Source organism: Poecilia reticulata, chromosome 16 (genome assembly GCF_904066995.2).
Source record: "Poecilia reticulata chromosome 16, P_reticulata-male-v2, whole genome shotgun sequence".
NCBI lineage: Eukaryota > Metazoa > Chordata > Actinopteri > Cyprinodontiformes > Poeciliidae > Poecilia > Poecilia reticulata.
In genome coordinates this window covers 17,590,369-17,608,021 of record NC_088845.1, presented here as the reverse complement: position 1 = coordinate 17,608,021, position 17,653 = coordinate 17,590,369, and the positions used below count along the sequence as shown (strand labels likewise).

The following is a 17,653-nucleotide window of genomic DNA, read 5'->3' as shown; positions in this document are numbered from 1 at the left end:
TCCTGGAAGTCACACTTCTTGGATGAACACTCACTACTGGTAGCAGCTGTTAGAAATGAAATCTTTGTGTATCTATTCTGTAGTTAATATCTATATGTATCTATTAATAAATGAATTGATGTTGTGTAGAGTTCTGTAAAAAAACAATTGCAAATAGCTTCTCTTGAGTAATCGACATATGTGCAACTTTTACATTTAAATTGCTTCTTTTTGTAAATTTTACACATCTGGCAACGAAGTATGTGGAGGAGAGGAAATGCTAAAATTAAAGCTGCCATTATGGATCAAAAACATAAGGTGTGTGGCTGTTTCTTTAAAACATCTATTTAATAATTATATAAACACTGTACATGGTTACTACATTACACAAACATAATTACCACAGTTAACAATTTAAGTTATTGACAGAGAAAATGTATTTACAAAAGGCATATCAATTTTATTTCAACAGTATGTACTCAGGGTTTACAACTTAAGAAGACATCCATGTAGGGTCCTTGGTGTGTGCCAGTCTACAGTGAACTGGTGGATGACAGAGGCAATGGTATTCAGTAGTGAGCAGTTTGAAGCAGAAGTCCCACCATGTGATCCACAGGGTTTTCCCACCTGAGCACAAACGTCATGCACTTTGTTTCCACAGGCACCACAGCAGAATCAAGTGTAACCTGTTAAAAGGGATATAAAGTTATTATTCCTATGTTATCAATTTTCTACTGCCAACCACAGGAAAACAAAGTATAAGAAACGTAACCTTCTAATCATAACATTTGATAAATATTCATTGGAGAAATGTGAAGTTAATGAGCTGATACATATATATATATATATATATATATATATATATATATATATATATATATATATATATATATATATATAGAGAGAGAGAGAGAGAGAGAGAGAGAGAGAGAGAGAGAGAGAGAGAGAGAGAGAGAGAGAGAGAGAGAGAATCACATTTCTCCAATGAAACGTTAAGATATTCAAGAACAGACAAAGATGGTGACATCTATCAGCATGAAAAGGGTTGCAAGGTCTGAGACTTTTGAGATTCCAGCAAACCGCAGCAATGGTTATTATCCACAGCTGAAGAAAACCTGATGCGCCTTCAGGAGTGGTCAGCTTACAGAAACGTCCTTGAAAAATCAGAACATCTAAAACACTGCTGGCCTTACTTGTCAAGTTGAGGTCGATGTTCATGATTCAACAATAATGAAGAGAACGGAGGGAAATTACATCCATGGGATAGTTCTAAGCACGTCGGGGGAGATATCTTTTCCACAAGGAATTGTGTCTGGTTTTCTTCTCTTAAAGGGACGTGTTATGTAAAATCAAGTTTTATACTATGTTTTATTGTTATTCCCTAATGAGAAACATACATGGAGTGTTGCTTTGATTCTTTCATGCATGTTTGAGGAATCCTTTAATCTCCCAGGGGAGGCATTTGGGGGTGTCTAAACGCTTGCTCATTCAAAGCGGCGGCGCCACATATTTACCCAAAGCTCCGCCTTGAAGCTTAAGCTCCCAGCAGAGCTTCTGCTAACAGAGCTCTCCTCCCTTGCGCCCCCCACTCAGCTCGACCAGCGAAGCAGCAGTAGCCCTTAGCAAACACCTACTGAAACTATGCCTGTGCTGAGCTCATCAAATAAACTACTTTCAGTCCAACCCTCCAAAGAATGACTGTAAACAGGATCATGAAGAACCATTGTTGGGGTGACATGCTGAAGGCAGAGTGTCGGAAAGAGTAGGAACTTTTTAAAGAGGCGAGTTTCAATGTGTTACATGGCAAAGTCAAATTTCTAAGTCGTATTTGATACACAGCATTTTTATAACAACTGAAGGCAACACAGTTATCTGGTTGTATCATGAAATAGAATATAAATAACTTAATATTGTACAGCATGTTACCTTCTCTTTTTTTATCTTTGTGTGAATCTATGCGCTCCGATTTTCTCATTTTGCTGTTGCATCTGAGTTTCCCCCGTTGTGCGATAATAAAACATGTTATATGACATTTTATTGTAAAATATCAGTTCTCTAGTCAAATTGTTATGAATTATTAATTGCAGATTGAACAATAAACCTGAAGAAAACGATAGTGGTATTTTATCCATGGCTGTATGCCTGCATAGGTCTAAAACTTACAAGTAATTACATTTTGTCTTTAATTTAAACAACTATTCCAGTTATTTATAGTTCTGTAAGGCTGGGTGGTAAAAAAAAAAAAAAGTGTTTGTGTTGCTGGGATCAGGCAAAGACGACGTCCAGAGTTGTCTTTGTGAATCAAAATGGGTTTTATTTACCTTAACACAAGAAAACTCAGGCTGTCACACCTGGTGCCTAACGCTCCTGAGCAGTCGGAAAACAGAACTGGCTCGCAAAACGGCACGTTCAAGGAACACACGTAAAACAGACACATTCAATGACATATAGGAAATATTAGTACAGACGATCACAGCACAAGACAGACACAAAATAAAGTTCTGAAGGAATTAACTTATTACAATAAACAAAACAAATTGGGTGGGGTACCTGTGAACTATAATATACATGAACAGTAAAATAAATGAATAAACTAATAAATTCAGTGCATCTCACATTTGCATGTATATATAAAGTAACATGTCTGTTTGAAATAATTCCTTATTTGTATGTAACATCCACATTAGTAGCTCTGTTATTTATCTACATTTATGTGATATAAGCTATAACATCTGGGAAAAGTAATCAGATTACTGCCCAGGGAGCAGAAGAAGAGGAACATGGCTGACATGATGGAGAACCGTCAGAACACCTGGATCTCCTTCAGCAGGAAGCAGCTACCAGCAGAGATGGCAGCGCTCCATGGAGAGTTGAGACAAACAAAAGAAAAATAAAAGTTGTTGTGTCTCAGTGAGCGAAGTCTCTTTATTTATGCTCACTCCACACATTATTGTACTGTAGTTTATATCAAGGTCCTAATACAATCCTCCCAAAATGTGAGGAGCGTTAGCCAGAATGAAAATAACATTATATTATATAAATATGTCACTGAACTTAACATTGTAGATTACCAATGAAGCCATCCAAAACTGAATACATTATTCAGCAAACCAAACAATTTGACATTATTATCAGGGCAGCTATTAACAAGAACCCAAAATACAAATCCTGTTTGTTAGTTTCTAGTTCATACACAATCATTCTATTCACTCACTGTTTATCTGTCTTCCTGGAGAATCTTCAATGTAAGAAAATGAGAAAATGTGTCCAAAAACCTGTAACCTTAATTAGTGATAATTAAGACTGAGTTTAAACTTTTACCCCTATGCTGTCGCTGCCCGCTGTGGAGCGTACAAGCATGTGACGCATTTATAAGGCTTCGTAATAACACGGACGCATACCGAGTTTTCATTTCAACTCTGTTGGGCAGCACGGACTTCAAAATTTATAAAAGTGGTGTTTTTATATTGGTTTTGTGGTTATTCAAAATAAAGCCAGAAATAAGATCGATCATTTCCGCCTTATTTTGTGGGGTCTAAATGTACCACATTTCGAAACAACCAATGAAAATGTGTTGACGGTCTGTTGCTAGGTAGAACGAAAAATGAAGCTTACTGAAAGTTTCAAAATAAAACCTGCATATTCCTCTCACGTCAGGGCACCGCCGTAGGCGGTGCAATAATATTTAGCCTTTTTTACCTTTTTTTTCCCCTCAGGATAGTGAACTACCTTGTTAATTAACATTAGCACAAAGATTAGCACTTCACTGCCCCCTAGTGCACTGCCTTGCTCAGCACACACACAGCAGTTGGCTGAGGATTAATCGCTATAGCAACAGAATACTGAGAAAGTCAGAGCTGCTGGTTTGGACTACAAAGACTCTGTAGTTCTAAACATGGTGGAACACTTTAATACAGAGGCCTGAGCAAAAGGTCAGAACTACAACATGGTGGAACACTCGGTTATTACAGAGGAGGGCTGAGCTGGCATTTAGAGCTACTTGCTCTTTTGGACATTATATAGCTGGATTAACCAAACCACTGTTACATATTGGATTTGTGTGGCCATTTAAAATTAAATTAAGCTTACTGAAAATTTCAAAAATAATAGCCCTGACAATTTTTACATCATGTAATTGCTCTTTTGGTTTCTATGTGACTGGTTTAAAGAAACCACTGTTACACATTGAATTAGTGTGGTTATTAAAATGAAGCTTACTGAAAGTTTCAAAATAAAAGCCTGCATATTTCTCTCACGTTAGAGCACCGCCTACAGCGGTGCAATAATGTTAAGCTTTTTTATGATTTTTTCTTCATGATATTCATGATATCATTAACATTAGTACAAACATTAGCACAAACGTTAGCATTTCACTACTACAACATTAGCATTTTCACTACCCCAATTCTGCTACCAATAGCGTTTCTACTAAAGTTAGCTATTAGCTAATTTTCTTACTTATAAACAATGTTTATTATACTGAATAGAGTAAGTCAATGACAGACAACATGCGAATGATGCCCCACATGCTACTGATTGTCTTCACGCTAACATTAGCATTTTGGCTAATTTTAGCTCATGCATTAATTTTAACATTAATGCATGAGCTGTACCTGTACCTGAATGGTACAGCCTAGTCCACATGCTTCTGCCTCTCCACAGGTTATTGACTATGATTTAGCTAAACTTAGCATTAATGATTATTTTTAGCATCAGAACGCTGGGTCCAAGCCAACGTGCACACTTTGGCATGCCCCGTAAAATTTCTGCAGAAATCTTTTAGTTTTAGACTATTAGTGTGTTAGTTAGAGTTCGTCGTGTGTGCAGTGTTAGTAGTAGTTTTGCTAGCTATCGCTACATGGCTTCATAGCGAGCGCTGACACACTGAGAAGAGAGACTGCGCGCTGGGATGGCCATTTAGACCTCGCCTCCATATTAATTCTTGGTGTCCAAAATGTGAAAACATGGAAGAGGAACTAGTCAGATTAGAAGGAATAAAGCTCTATTTGTTCTCGGTATAACTTGGACATCAGGTGAATCATAATTAAACATATTGAGAAGTTACAAACAACAGGTTGTTGATGCACTTCAACTCTGTAAGAACATCAGACACATTTTTGTTTTATCAGAAATGTTTCATCAGCATATTGAGCTCATGTGATTCCTGCTCCAGGAAGGTGAAGGTCTCTGGACATCCTGAAGGTAAACACCGACTGGCAGGAAGACGGACACTGATGAGACGACCTACAACCCAAAGACTGCACGAAAAACCACGATGGTCTGCGGCGGCAGTTTGCCAACATGAAAACACATTGGAATATATTATGAATTAATTCTGACATTTTTAAGTTATTTGCAACACCCTGACTAACATTAGCTCCTGTATAATCGGGACTATTACAAGTTTTATGTCGTTTAATACAAAAATCGTCGTTAGCTTACCTGAACCGTCTGAGCCATCTGCTTTCCTCCCGCTGCAAGGCGGAGATCAGCTCCTCCTCACCATATCGCAGCATTTCTCCCACTGTCACATTTTCTTGAAGTCTCAGAAAAATCAGGCTATAAAAAAATAGCTCAGCTCTGTCTTCTTTTGTATCAGAAAAACAACTCGCGTTAGGTCGCATGTAACGAAGCACAGCACATAGAGCCTAGAGGCGGGGTGCTACACCCCCCCGCCACCAGGAGGCGGTACCCTGCTACAGAGCCGAGAAGGGCCGGTGGAAACGCGGTCACTCCGAAACAGAGCCGAGCCGAGCCGGGTTGTTGAAGTAGAGCCGGTGGAAAAGGGGCAAATGTGCCTGAAAAATACATAATAACCCCATGGCCCATCTTTAAGAAATGAAATGTATTAACATTTGGAAACTACTTTTTCAGGTCATGCTTAGTCTGATATGAAAATTTGTTTGATAATCTGAAACGCTGAAGTATTACAAAAAAGCAAAAACAGAAGAATCTATAACGCATAAACACTTTTCCACAGTATTAATTATGCTGCTTTTACTTTGGTGTTATCACCTACAATGCATTTTCTTTTAATTTAATTAGAAATAAACATTACCCTCAACCCCTTTGATTTGACTTGATAATAAGACCCTTTATGTGGATATCCCCTTATAGTGTCATGTTTTGAAACACCTTGATGTGACTGTGGGTTTTGTCTGACACATTATTGTTGCTCATGCAGCTAATCTTCAGCTCCATTATTCAATCTGAAGAGGGATGATTTTTTTGTTTTTCCTTATTTGTCAGTCAGGCATAATTTAATTAATCAAACCAGGCATTAAGCGCATCTTTGCCATCTCACACGCATCTATGTAATATGAGGATGGGATCAGTTGTAGTATTTCTTCCGGGTTGAGGAAATCAAGGGAGGGATGAGCAGAGATGCTGCCAGTGCACATCAGCAGCCAGCCGGGCTTCTATCTCCCAGTCAGACAGACAGCGGCAGAGGCAGCACGTCCACACGGGAGAGAGACAGCAGCGCTCACGGCGCAGCAGAGGCACTGAAGACTGAACTGACACTCACACCCCCAGCCTTCTCAAATGGATTTAATTATGTTGTAGCGATTTTTGAGTCTGGAAGGCGTCCTTTTAGATCAGAAAAAAAAGAGACGCGCAGACTGGCTGAATTTTTAGGTGCCTGGTTCGTCTCGACCGTTCTCAGGGAGCCACTCTCCCCACATCGTTAGCTCGCTAAGCTAGCTAGCCCGCTAACTTAGCGGTGATACTTTGTACCGTATCAACGTCAGTTTTCTGCCTCGGAGCTAGCCTGCGGTCTTTTGCGCCACGGCGGCAGATTGACGTGACCCGTCACGACAGGTAAGCGAACAAAACGCGTGGAAACACGTTCTTTATGGTTGTTGTTGTTTTTTTTTTTTTTTGGAGCCTCATGTTCCACCCCTGGTTTTCGCCGCTGGCCAGCGAGGTTCTAACGGTATCTAGGAGCAGCAGCAGCGGAGTGGAGCTTCGGCTGGCTGAGCTGGAGCGTTCTTGTTGACAGAAGCAGCCGAGCAACTGGGATGTGATGCGCCTCACCGTTTAACACGCTGATTATCACCTCACCACTCGCATTATGTCTCCACACTTGCTTTTCCTGCGAACACACCTTCAAATACTTTCCACGGACTGTACGCGTTTGCAGAAAGCCATCGTCCTGAAGACTTCTCATTAAGATCTGGCGTTTCGTGTTCAACCTTGAGTGCTGATTTGCGGTGAATTGGGCCACTGTCAGGTTAAAAAAAAAAAAAAAAAAAAAATCGTCGCACATTTGCCGCATTTCGCTGCAGTAACTTTTAGTAAGGGTTGATTCAGATGACTGTGACAGGTAACTGCTGCCCTACCCCCGTCTGCATGTGTATGCATAGGAGCAGAAAAGGAAGGAGTACATGCACAAAGTTGATCGTCATGCTTTTACAATGCAGAATGTGTGTGTGTGTGCACTCTTCCTGGTGGTCGTTTCCTATTTTCCCTCCCCCTGAAACATTAGAGCTGGAGTGTTGCATTACAAGTTGGGAGGATGAACCCTAAACTAGAGTTTGACCTTTTGTGTAGGGCTCTGCTAGCGGTCAGCTCAGCTTTGACACAAAAAGGGGGGAACAAAGTGATCAGAACGTTTAGCTTTATCACATTGTAAGCGTGTGAATCACTTGGAGAACCTTTTATTGGAGTTGATTTGGACTGTCAGAGCTTGACATGTCAGGGAATGTGTGTAATGAAGGGTTGTGCTCTAGTGAGCATGCATTAACAATGCTGTAATTATCTCAAGAGATAAGAAAGTGGATTCGCCATCAATCCAAGGAGAGTCACGGATGCTGAGCAGAGGATGAAGACATATGATTGACAGGAAACAAATTAATTTTGCTCTCACATGTCTCTTAAGAAGAGAGGAAAAGTTGAGCATATATATATATTTTTATCCTCTGCGGCAGAGGTTCTCACACTTAAAGTGTAAAGATCTAGGTCTGATTTTGAGGTCTGGGACAACGATTGATGAGCAGATTTCTTAAACTTAATTTGTTTGCAGCTTACCATCACACTAAAATGACATTTTACTCTTCCAAGTGTTTCTTTTTTTTTGTCATTCTAAGCTACTCTTTGTGACAATAAAGCATGATGAGCGTTGTAATTTAATTAAGTGCAATTTAATTTAAAGTGAACAGATTCTTAATTCTGAGTTTGATCATTTTAACACACAAAAGAGAAATAATATTCTGCCTGTTATTTATTTATTTTTTTTGACAGAAATGGTTGTTTTGAATCCAACAGGAAGTGAAAGAATTACAAGGTCACCCCCATTCATTAAAAGCATTCTTTAACCTGTTATTTTTACGTTTATTAAAGTCAACAAAGTCCATAATAGTATCTGTTGTCATTTCATGTATTTATGGACAAATAATTATGGGAATTTTTACTTTTGATTCAATAAATATGATAAAAAAGAAAGGTCAGTGTGTCCCCTGCTGATCAGAGGCTATGATAATGATTGATTGGTGCTTTTCTGGTGTAAACAAACTTAATCAGTGTGATTACCTTTCATCCCTCAAGAATGAACAAAAGAAATTAATTAAGTTAGTGCAACAAAACTCTGAGAAATCAAAAGAACCGCTGTAATATTTAGATACCCAGAGGCAGTGATGATACATGATTACCAAGTGTGAAAATTGTCTCTTTCTGCCTTTTTATGTTCAAAGTAAAACTGTTAGAAAAATAACTCAAATGTTTTGGGATTGTTGAAATTTTTTTGCAAAACTCTTAAGAATCTGTCCAATAGCTATTTATAAAGGCTTTTAATAACAAAAGTGGAATGCGTGTCTAAGTTGGGAAACAATAATTCTTGTAAGATAAAAACATTTCAGATATGGAATTAAAGCTTACAAGAAATCAGCATTATTTATACGTTCTACAATTACACTGTGGTCAACCTTATGCACCCACAAGCCATAGTAATTTTCTTCTTTTTTTGACACACACAAACATTTGTGGGGCAATTTTATATCTGGTGTTTTGTCTCTTGGTATAATACTAGGGTAAATTCGTTTTCAGAAGCTGCTATAACTCTCTTAGCAACCTTCACCTAAAACAAATGTAACTTCATCCTTTAAGAGCTGCTTGACTCACCACATACAGCTACAAAAATCTTGAGTGAATTCCTCTCTGTTCTGCTGAGGATCTTTGAACAAGGTGATATTGGCTTGTTTAATCAATTATTTCCAAACCAACAACCAGTTTCTTTTGCCCAACATCTAATGTTTTAGCTTTGAAACAACTTAGTTGTAGTTTCTTAACACTATACTAACATATAGTGTTACAGTCATGCAACACTATATGTAACACATATTACAGTCATGGTCTAAATAATTAGTTAGCATTTTTTTTGCAGTCCAAGCAATTCATTGCAAATTGCATATTGATTACAGTGGTGTTGCAACATATTGTGGAGCCCAAAAGGAAATGTTTTTTACACATTTTATCTGAACCGAAATTTGCGAGGGGCGAAGCTGAACAACACAGAAACAAACTTAACTCGACCAAATGAATGCTTTTGTCCTGACTGTGTCAAAATATCACCTCGGGGCTCCACAACTGAGCTCAGTAAAACACGACTGTCAGGCATTGAAAGGAAATGAATCATGTTCCTCATTTCAAGGCCGTCGAAGTTGGTAGATGTGTTTCCTGCCCTTTTTGTTAACCCTGCAGCCAGGACGCAGCACATGTGCAGTGCTTGTATGTCCAGATGTTCAACGACTGATTTAAGCTTTCTGAATAATGTCTGGGTTTTTTCTCTCTCTTCAGGAGGGTTGGGTAAAAGGTGTCAAACGTACAGGATGTGAAAGTCTGGCTGTTTATCACATGTGGTTTGTAGCTCACTTAGCACATTTAGGTGTGTGATCATATTTGCATTGATTGTGCAATAACGATATTTGTGGTTTCAGAATGATTAGGTTTTTTTTTATTTTCAACAAGTGATTTCATTTAACAATGTGAAGTATGACATTAAGATGTGTATGTTCTCATGCTTTTACCTAGTTTCAGTTGATCATGTAAAAGATGACAATCCTTAATATCTACTCAGTTTAACATCGAGCATGTCTTTGGTCCTCCTATTGCGCTGAGGTGGCTTTGAAACAATAGCTCTATTCTGGCCCATGTCTTTGGAGGGAGGCAACAGCATTCGGCGCTCTCGGGACTCTGTGTGCCAGGAGGCTTGGTTAAGGATTCGGTTTCCACAGCCACCTGGAGCTCCGAGCACAGGAATGCCATTGTTCCTCCATCCAGACTACGGCCAGATTAAACGCACATGCAAACAGACACATGCATCAGGACCTCATACCAAAACTTAGGTCACCCATCTTTGTTACATTGCCATCGCTCACAGCAGCTATAATCGGATAAACATTGCTGGGATAGATACCGAGACTTGATGTAAAGCTTTCCCTTCTCATTCTGTCCCAGAAACTTACAAAAAAAGCTATATTTTGTTATCTTTGGGAGGTACAATTTTATCCTACAAAATTGTAGCGTTAGCCCCCTTTTTGACAGTTGACAGGCAGGAAGTGGGGCAAAGAGAAGAGGAAGACATTTGCTCAATGGCCTGGCCTGGGAATGCAACCTGCTACAGCTGCGTTGACGACCTTTTCAGTATGTTTTGGATCTGCTGAACACAACTTTCAAGGTGGTACTTTTTAATAGCACTCGTTTTCCCTTTTAAAATGCTCATTCAACCATTCACAACGTAGCAAAATGTGAAGAAGTACTCTCTGTTCTCTAGCATGTTTGTTGTGATGGATTTCTGAACATAAAAGCCAAAGAACTATTCAGCCAAAGAATAAAAACTTCAATTGGCATGACCACATCAAAGCTAATTGTAAATTAACATGTGTTTGAATTCCATGCGAATTCGGTACACTTTGTTACTATTGACTGGACACCCAGTTAGTATTGGAACATATGTTCAGCAATTTGTCACAATAATTTCTGAGAAATTTTGGTCTGTATTGAAATGACAGCAGATATGCCTGATCCATCTCCATGACGTGAATTTCCATAGCTGCTCTACCGGCTTGAGACCTGGTGACTGCGGAGGCAGCTGGAGCACAGTGAAATCATTGGCACATTCAGGAAGTCGGTTTGAGAGGAGTTTGCTTTGTGACATGGAACGTCATCCTGCTAGATGTCTCATCAAACGGATACGCTGCAGTCATAAAGTAATGGTCCTGGGCAGCAGTAATGCTAGCGGACTGTGGCAAATAAACAATGCTCAACTGGTACTTTGGGCCACCAACAGAGTCCTGCCCTTTGAATGTTCCTGATTAAAATAAACACATCGGACCATGAAGTACTTATTGAATCTGTAAAGCCAAATTTTGGTGAGTCTGTTTGAATTATAACCTTAGTTTCATCTTTCTCACACCAGGTGTAGTCTTTCAACTGCTGTAGCCCATCTGCTTCAAGGTTCAAAGTGTATTATAACTAGTGAAGGTATTCCACATACGGCAGCTTGGTTGTTATTCGATCTGTTGTTGTCTTTCCATCTTGTCAGACAGTCAAGATATTCTAATCAGAAGAATAAGAAAGAAGTTGTTTTTGTCCGCACAACTGCTGATAATTATACATCTCTCATTCGGACCATTCTGACTGCTTGAAATACTCAGATCAGTCTGTCTAGCACCTACTATGCCACATTTAAAGTTATTTAAATTCAATTTCTTCTTAGTTCTAATGCTCAGTTTGAAGTTAAAACGCATTACCACATTGAGACGTCTAAATAAGTTCAGCTGTTACGTGATTTGCTATTTCCATTAATTAAACAAGTGTAGTTAATAAAATGGCTGGTCAGTGTACGCGAAGTAGTGGTTTTGGGGGTCTTTAGATCTAATTGTATGTTAATTAGTTATGTGATTTACGTTCAGTGATTTCCTTATTAAAAACTACTTGTACTGCTGTGATAGATTAATCATCTGAGGGGAAAAAAAGTATTCTGCTGACATCTGCAAACTTGGGTGCAAGCACCCAACGTTTATGCTGTGCCATGTTTCCCAAAGCAGAGGCTTTGGGCTTTTCTTTTTAAAGATACAAAACTTCTAATTTAGTTTGCTTTATTTGAGCTTTTTCTTAAAAAAAAATAAATAAATAGAAACAGCCGCTCTCAGCACATTGGATGACTGCCTGATCTCCCTGCTGATTAAGCTGGTTAACGTTTGCCTTTCATGGCAGTTTTAGTATTGGCATGCATTCTGCAATGCTACTAAACCCACTAATGCAAGGTGGTTGAGTCTTTCCTAATGGATAAAGCGGTGTGGTTACCCTCAATTCACTTTTGAAAGCTGCAGTCCTGCCAGCATGAAGCACAATTGCTCCTCTGAACAACTCTTAAAAAAACTTTATTCAATTGACTGGACGTTTGGTATCTGCCCTGCACAGCATGACTTAGATTATAAACTGCCAGACACTGTTTAGATGTTAAATTAATCTTTATCACTGATTGATGTTCTCGTTAGTCTAATTACCTATTTAAAACCATGGCTATTGAAACATTTCAGCACAATAATAGTTCTTTGTTGGCTGTTGCAGAACCAATAAAACAGGGAAACATATAATTCTTGCGTAATGGAGGTTAAACTGATCACTTCCTGCTGCTGTTAAGAGTCAGCTGATGAGAGTTAAACCAGAATGCTTCACTATAACATTTGGTTCAACATTACGCAGAAGAGTGGGGCGTCGCCTGGAGCAATGGTTGGAGTGGCCCACCGTATACGGAGACTATAGACCTCGATACGAACGTCTCAGGTTTGAGTCCTGTCTTCAGTTTCTTTACTGAGTTGTCTTTCCCTCTTCTCGCTACCTGCTTCCTCTCAGACTACTTTAAAAAAAATGAAACAATAAGCAAAAGTGCAGCACTTTAATGCTCTGGGTAAAATGATCACAGATCATTATAGGAAGTGGTAAGTTTCATTACGTAACTTGAAACGTAAGTTTCTCTATATTTTGTTAGAAAATTTATTGGGGTTACACAGAAAGGCAATTTCAGACATTTTTTGCTTGTCTGAAATTTTGAATATTTAGGACTTTAAGCTTTCTAAATTAGATGGTGTCAGACCACTTAGTTTCTCTTATTGGTGTGAGAGACGAATGATGCGGTTTTCTCACTGAGCTGTAAACCAACATGTTTAAGTCTTGAATGCTGAGACATTTGTTAGGTCAGGATAGGACTTCGATTTTATACATTTTTTGAGGTGCAAGTAGAAAATGGTGGTGCTAGACTTTAGTGTTATTTGAGAAATGCTTCAAATGATCAACTATCGTCTCTTTAGTAACTCTAGTTTCTATGATGCTGTGTTCAGGTGAACAACCAACCTAAGTGTGTTCAAAGCAACTTGTGATTTGAATCCTTACATCATCACTTCATTTTTGTCTTTCTTCCATTATCATGTAAAATGAGATGCTCTCTGTCAAGTTCCCAGCTGTTGAACATGAAATACTCTGGGGTAAGAGAAATAAATGAAATTGCTCCAAGCTGTGTACATGTTAGCAATACTGGTTTGCAAAGACAATCAGAAGATTGTCAAACAATGAATAGACAAAAGTTTGATAAGAGAACTGGAGTTGTGTGAAGTCAGCTACAGTGATTCTTGATGGTAATAGCTGGATCAGAACCTCAAGCTGATTCCCAGGACATCATTTGTTGGTGCATTCAGGGGAATCTGCTGGAAAATATTTCCATAAAACCAGAAATACACAGAGAAATTGACTTGTGACTGGTTGAAGCTTGTTCTACCCTGACTATTAACTCAGACTTTGTGCTGGGGTTGCTTGACACTGAATGAGGCAAAGTTGATACGATCCATTTTCAGTACGACCACGTAAGTCTCAAAGAGATGTAAGGAGCTATTTAAAATGACGCTGTACTTTCTACAATACTCCGAGACCGTTCAGAGGTTCATTAGGGCTGCAGAAGAGAGACTGTTCAGCAGATAGCAGGAAGCTGCACAGACTACAGTAAAGGCGATTTGTCTTATCTTTCAACCTCTTGTCTATCAGGGAACAGGCTGGATTTGGAAAAGTTGGGAGTTCTTGGAAGAGAAAGCATTACAAAAACTGGAGGTCAGAAATCAGCCGCAAAGTTATGAGCAGCCAGAATGATGTGATACTAATGATGAGGCTGAACTTGGCAGTAATCCTCTCAAATTGCAGCACTATGCTAGTTCACATAAAGGGCACATAAGTAAAAAGCAAATGTTTTTGGGGGAGTATCAGGACAAGTAGTTCCCAGCACAGCGATAATGCATGAGTGGGCACACATTTGTCTTCCCCTCACACATATTAGTTAATTTTTACAATCTGAAAATACCCTTTATTTTCTACATATACAGACTCATAAGAGATCTTTCTTATGAGTTTTTTTCACCTTCCAGAACCCATTAGTGGGAGTTGGCGTATCTACAGCAGGCTGAGAGAGGTAGCAGCTTGTACTGTTACCATGAATATGTTTCATATGTGGTGAAGTACGTTTTGCAAAGCAAATACTTCAGGGAACTTCACTGCAGTCTGAGAGGATTTCCACAACTAACACAGACATTGCAATTAACACATGAATCTGTTATATGAAGCTCCCACCTTCCTGTTGCACTGCGTCAGCTCCGAAATGGCAGAAGCGGTCATACGTTACTTCACATCCTAATTGGTTAAACCCAGGCCACTGTGATATTTCAGTGCTTAATATAGATTCGTCTTGTTTCGCTTCAATTAAAGAAACATGCTTTGATGGCTTGTTTGTTGTTCTAAGATGCTTATCTTGTTATATCAGCTCCCCTACTTAAAACAGACGGGCTGGATTAATAGTAGATCTTAAAGGAGGTCGCTCAGGATGTAGATAGGTAGTTCAGCTGGATCAGATAGCACTTCAGTTGATGATCTTCAGAGGAGAAGGATGAGAAAAGAGTAAACCGTAGGGAGTGTTTAGCACTTTTTTGGCTGGCCGTCCTTTAGGAGTTGTAAGCAGACGCTTCCTTGGTATGTTTTTGTGTGTGCGTGTGTGTGTATGCGTGTGTTTCTGTGTGTGTGTGTGTCCTCTTGCTCTGCAGCAGGTCACATTAGGGATAGTATTGCGTCGAAGTGGGTCAGCCAGCGCCACCAGGGAGTCCTGTCAGTGCTGTGCTGCCGTCTCTCATACTGGAACCAGCCGAAGGCCAACACAAACACGTAAATCCTGGTAGTACACGCGTGCGTTCAGCACATATGTTCCCTGAAAACTGCGTGTGAAGGTTAATTTTATATTGAGGAGATCATGCTTTTTAAGCTGAGTGGGAGGAGAACGGTCTTTGGGTTATGTCATGTGGTGACCTCACTTGTTCCTGCCTTATTCGTTGCACTTTGACTCCTCTTAAATAGCCTTGTTGGAAAATGTTGTAGCCGCGAAGGAGGAAAAAAAACGAGCAGCAAACCTCAGCTGCGGCAGAGAATATTTAAACTGCCTATAGAGCCTTTACAGATGATTCAGAGGCTGTCACACTCGGTGTGTCTCAGCTGGATGGACACAGAGTTTCTGCAGGCTTAACGATAAGGAAATAGGATTTAGCGCAGTATTCAGCAGAGGTTTTTTTTCCTAGCTGCAGTCTCTTGTTTTCTGCATTGGTTCTTCTCTGAGGAGGATTTAATGGGCTATTTCTGCTCTCTGCTTGGATGCCTGTGTCCCAACGTTGTTAAGTAGCAAAAGCATCACGAGCTCATTTGAAGGTAAAAGACACCCTTATAGTTTAATATTAGATTAAGGCTCAGCAGGAATATCTCTTAGCTTCCTCAGTGTAAGCAGTCTGCTGCCCCAAATTATATGACGCTCTTTGTTGGGTAATGTTTTATCATTGTTTGTGTTCTTTCAAAGATGATCGCAGACTCCTCTGTTGAGTTTGCGGTGACATGTTACAAGGATTTAAAGACCTGCGGCATTAAAACATCAACAGTACATCAGCATTCTGTTCCTACTGTATGTTGGACCGGGCTTTGTCTGGTCATAGTGCTGTGAGTGTCCGTTCCACTCTTGACCCGTTTCTGTTCAGTTAATTCATATAGCACCATTTCACAACAAGTCATCTGAAGGCACTAACAATGCAAGACGATTAAAGTCATATCTAATTTCTCTACATAGAAATATACAACTGAATTAATCCACTCAATACCAAAAGAATTGAAACATATGAAACGATTCAGATCACTAACATAAATCTGTACAGACTTATCCCGTCATAATTTTAATTCAATACGATGAAGTCGGGTTGCACCTATTCATCTTTTTAATCAAAAAACTATAAATAATAAATACAATTTATCAGTATTGTGTCTATGTTTACATATGCTGCATATTTCTTTAGGTTTTTTTTTCTTTTCTTTACTTATTGTTACAAATGTGCACGAATAATTAGGTGTGTTAAAATTTGAGCAAAAGTTATCTGGACTTCAGGTGTTTTGCTCTCAAAAATGTCACTTTCAGAGACAGAAATCAAGTGACTTCAGCCAATGTAATGAACAATAGCTCTACATCCAGACTAAAAAAGAATTTACTGCTCACAACAAAGGAGTAAAAGGCTGATGTTCAGCAAAATCATTAATAGAAAGCAGAACTATTAATGAATAAGAATAATGTTTTGAAAGTTACTCAAATGTGGAAATAGTTTTTACTTGCAGTTTTGCCAGCGTTAATGGTTTGCTGATATTCTGAGGTTGTGCTCCGAGTTTATCCTAAGTAGACAATTATTTTGTGTGAAATACTTGGAGATCAGAGAACATAAATGGAAACTTTCTGTTCCAGAGGTATTGACAGTGGAAGATGATTTCAAATACCATTGAAAATAAATGTTTTCATGCCTGTTTTTGCCATTGATTTAACCAGTCCCGATCCTCAGCTTACCGTTGCTGTGATTTGCTGAATCCTGAGGTTCTTTGTATGAATCACACAAAGCTTGAAGAGTCACCTTGAACACTTAAATAAAGTAGAAAAAAATATGATTTGTCGCATTTTATTCAAAACACCTTGAGTAACCTTGGAAGATCGTGTTCAGCTCTCGTCTTTGTGATCCTGCACCACTAATGTGCCTTTATATGCAGCACTTAACGTCTGGCAACAGGAACATGTTATTTTCTATGCTGACTCTTACGCCTGGATTTCCTTTCCTTCCAGGCAACATTAGAAGCAAATATATAAATTCTGCTGAGTCATAAAGAGATGATTGCATGGCAAATATGGAAATATCATCCTGGCCTGGAGGATTATATCTTTCGTCTTCTTTAAAAGAGCTGAAATTCTTGATGGCTTTTCATATGTTCTTAGCAGTGTTGTTCTTTTGTTTATCTTACCCTGTTGTTTACAATAAATTAATTTACAAAAACACTATCTTTACTAAAAATGAAATGTCTTAGTAACATGCTAAAAGGGAATCTTGATACATTCCTAAATAGGAATAAATGGATATCAAAATACAATTTATTTATAAAGCACATTTTAAAACTGAAGTTTCCCAACCTCAGTCTGGGAAACTTCAGTTTCGTCTAGTTAAAAAAAAAAAAAAAAAAAAGCAAAAAACAAAAACAAGATGCTAAACAAAATTAAAAACATTCACATAAAATTGAACAAAGGCAATAAAAAGAGCATGTCAGCTCACACTGTGTCTGATATGTTTGCTAC

The 17,653-nt window shown here is 38.8% G+C and overlaps 1 protein-coding gene and 1 long non-coding RNA gene across 2 annotated transcripts in view; one reads left to right on the top strand and one right to left on the bottom strand.

Annotated features, from left to right (window-relative positions):
- Nucleotides 1–857: 857 nt before the first annotated feature.
- Nucleotides 858–6,356, bottom strand: LOC145547744 (uncharacterized). The gene is made up of 2 exons (XR_014084053.1): nucleotides 5,422–6,356; nucleotides 858–5,259 (listed from the first exon to the last, which is right to left on the bottom strand). It is a non-coding gene; the product is annotated as an uncharacterized LOC145547744 (long non-coding RNA).
- A 71-nt stretch (nucleotides 6,357–6,427) lies between these two features.
- The window catches only part of galnt1 (UDP-N-acetyl-alpha-D-galactosamine:polypeptide N-acetylgalactosaminyltransferase 1), a 58,401-nt gene continuing 47,175 nt past the window's right edge, over nucleotides 6,428–17,653 (top strand). The window contains exon 1 of the mRNA XM_081597647.1: nucleotides 6,428–6,798. The gene's annotated coding sequence lies outside the window, so the exon portion shown is untranslated. The remainder of the gene's footprint in view (nucleotides 6,799–17,653) is intronic.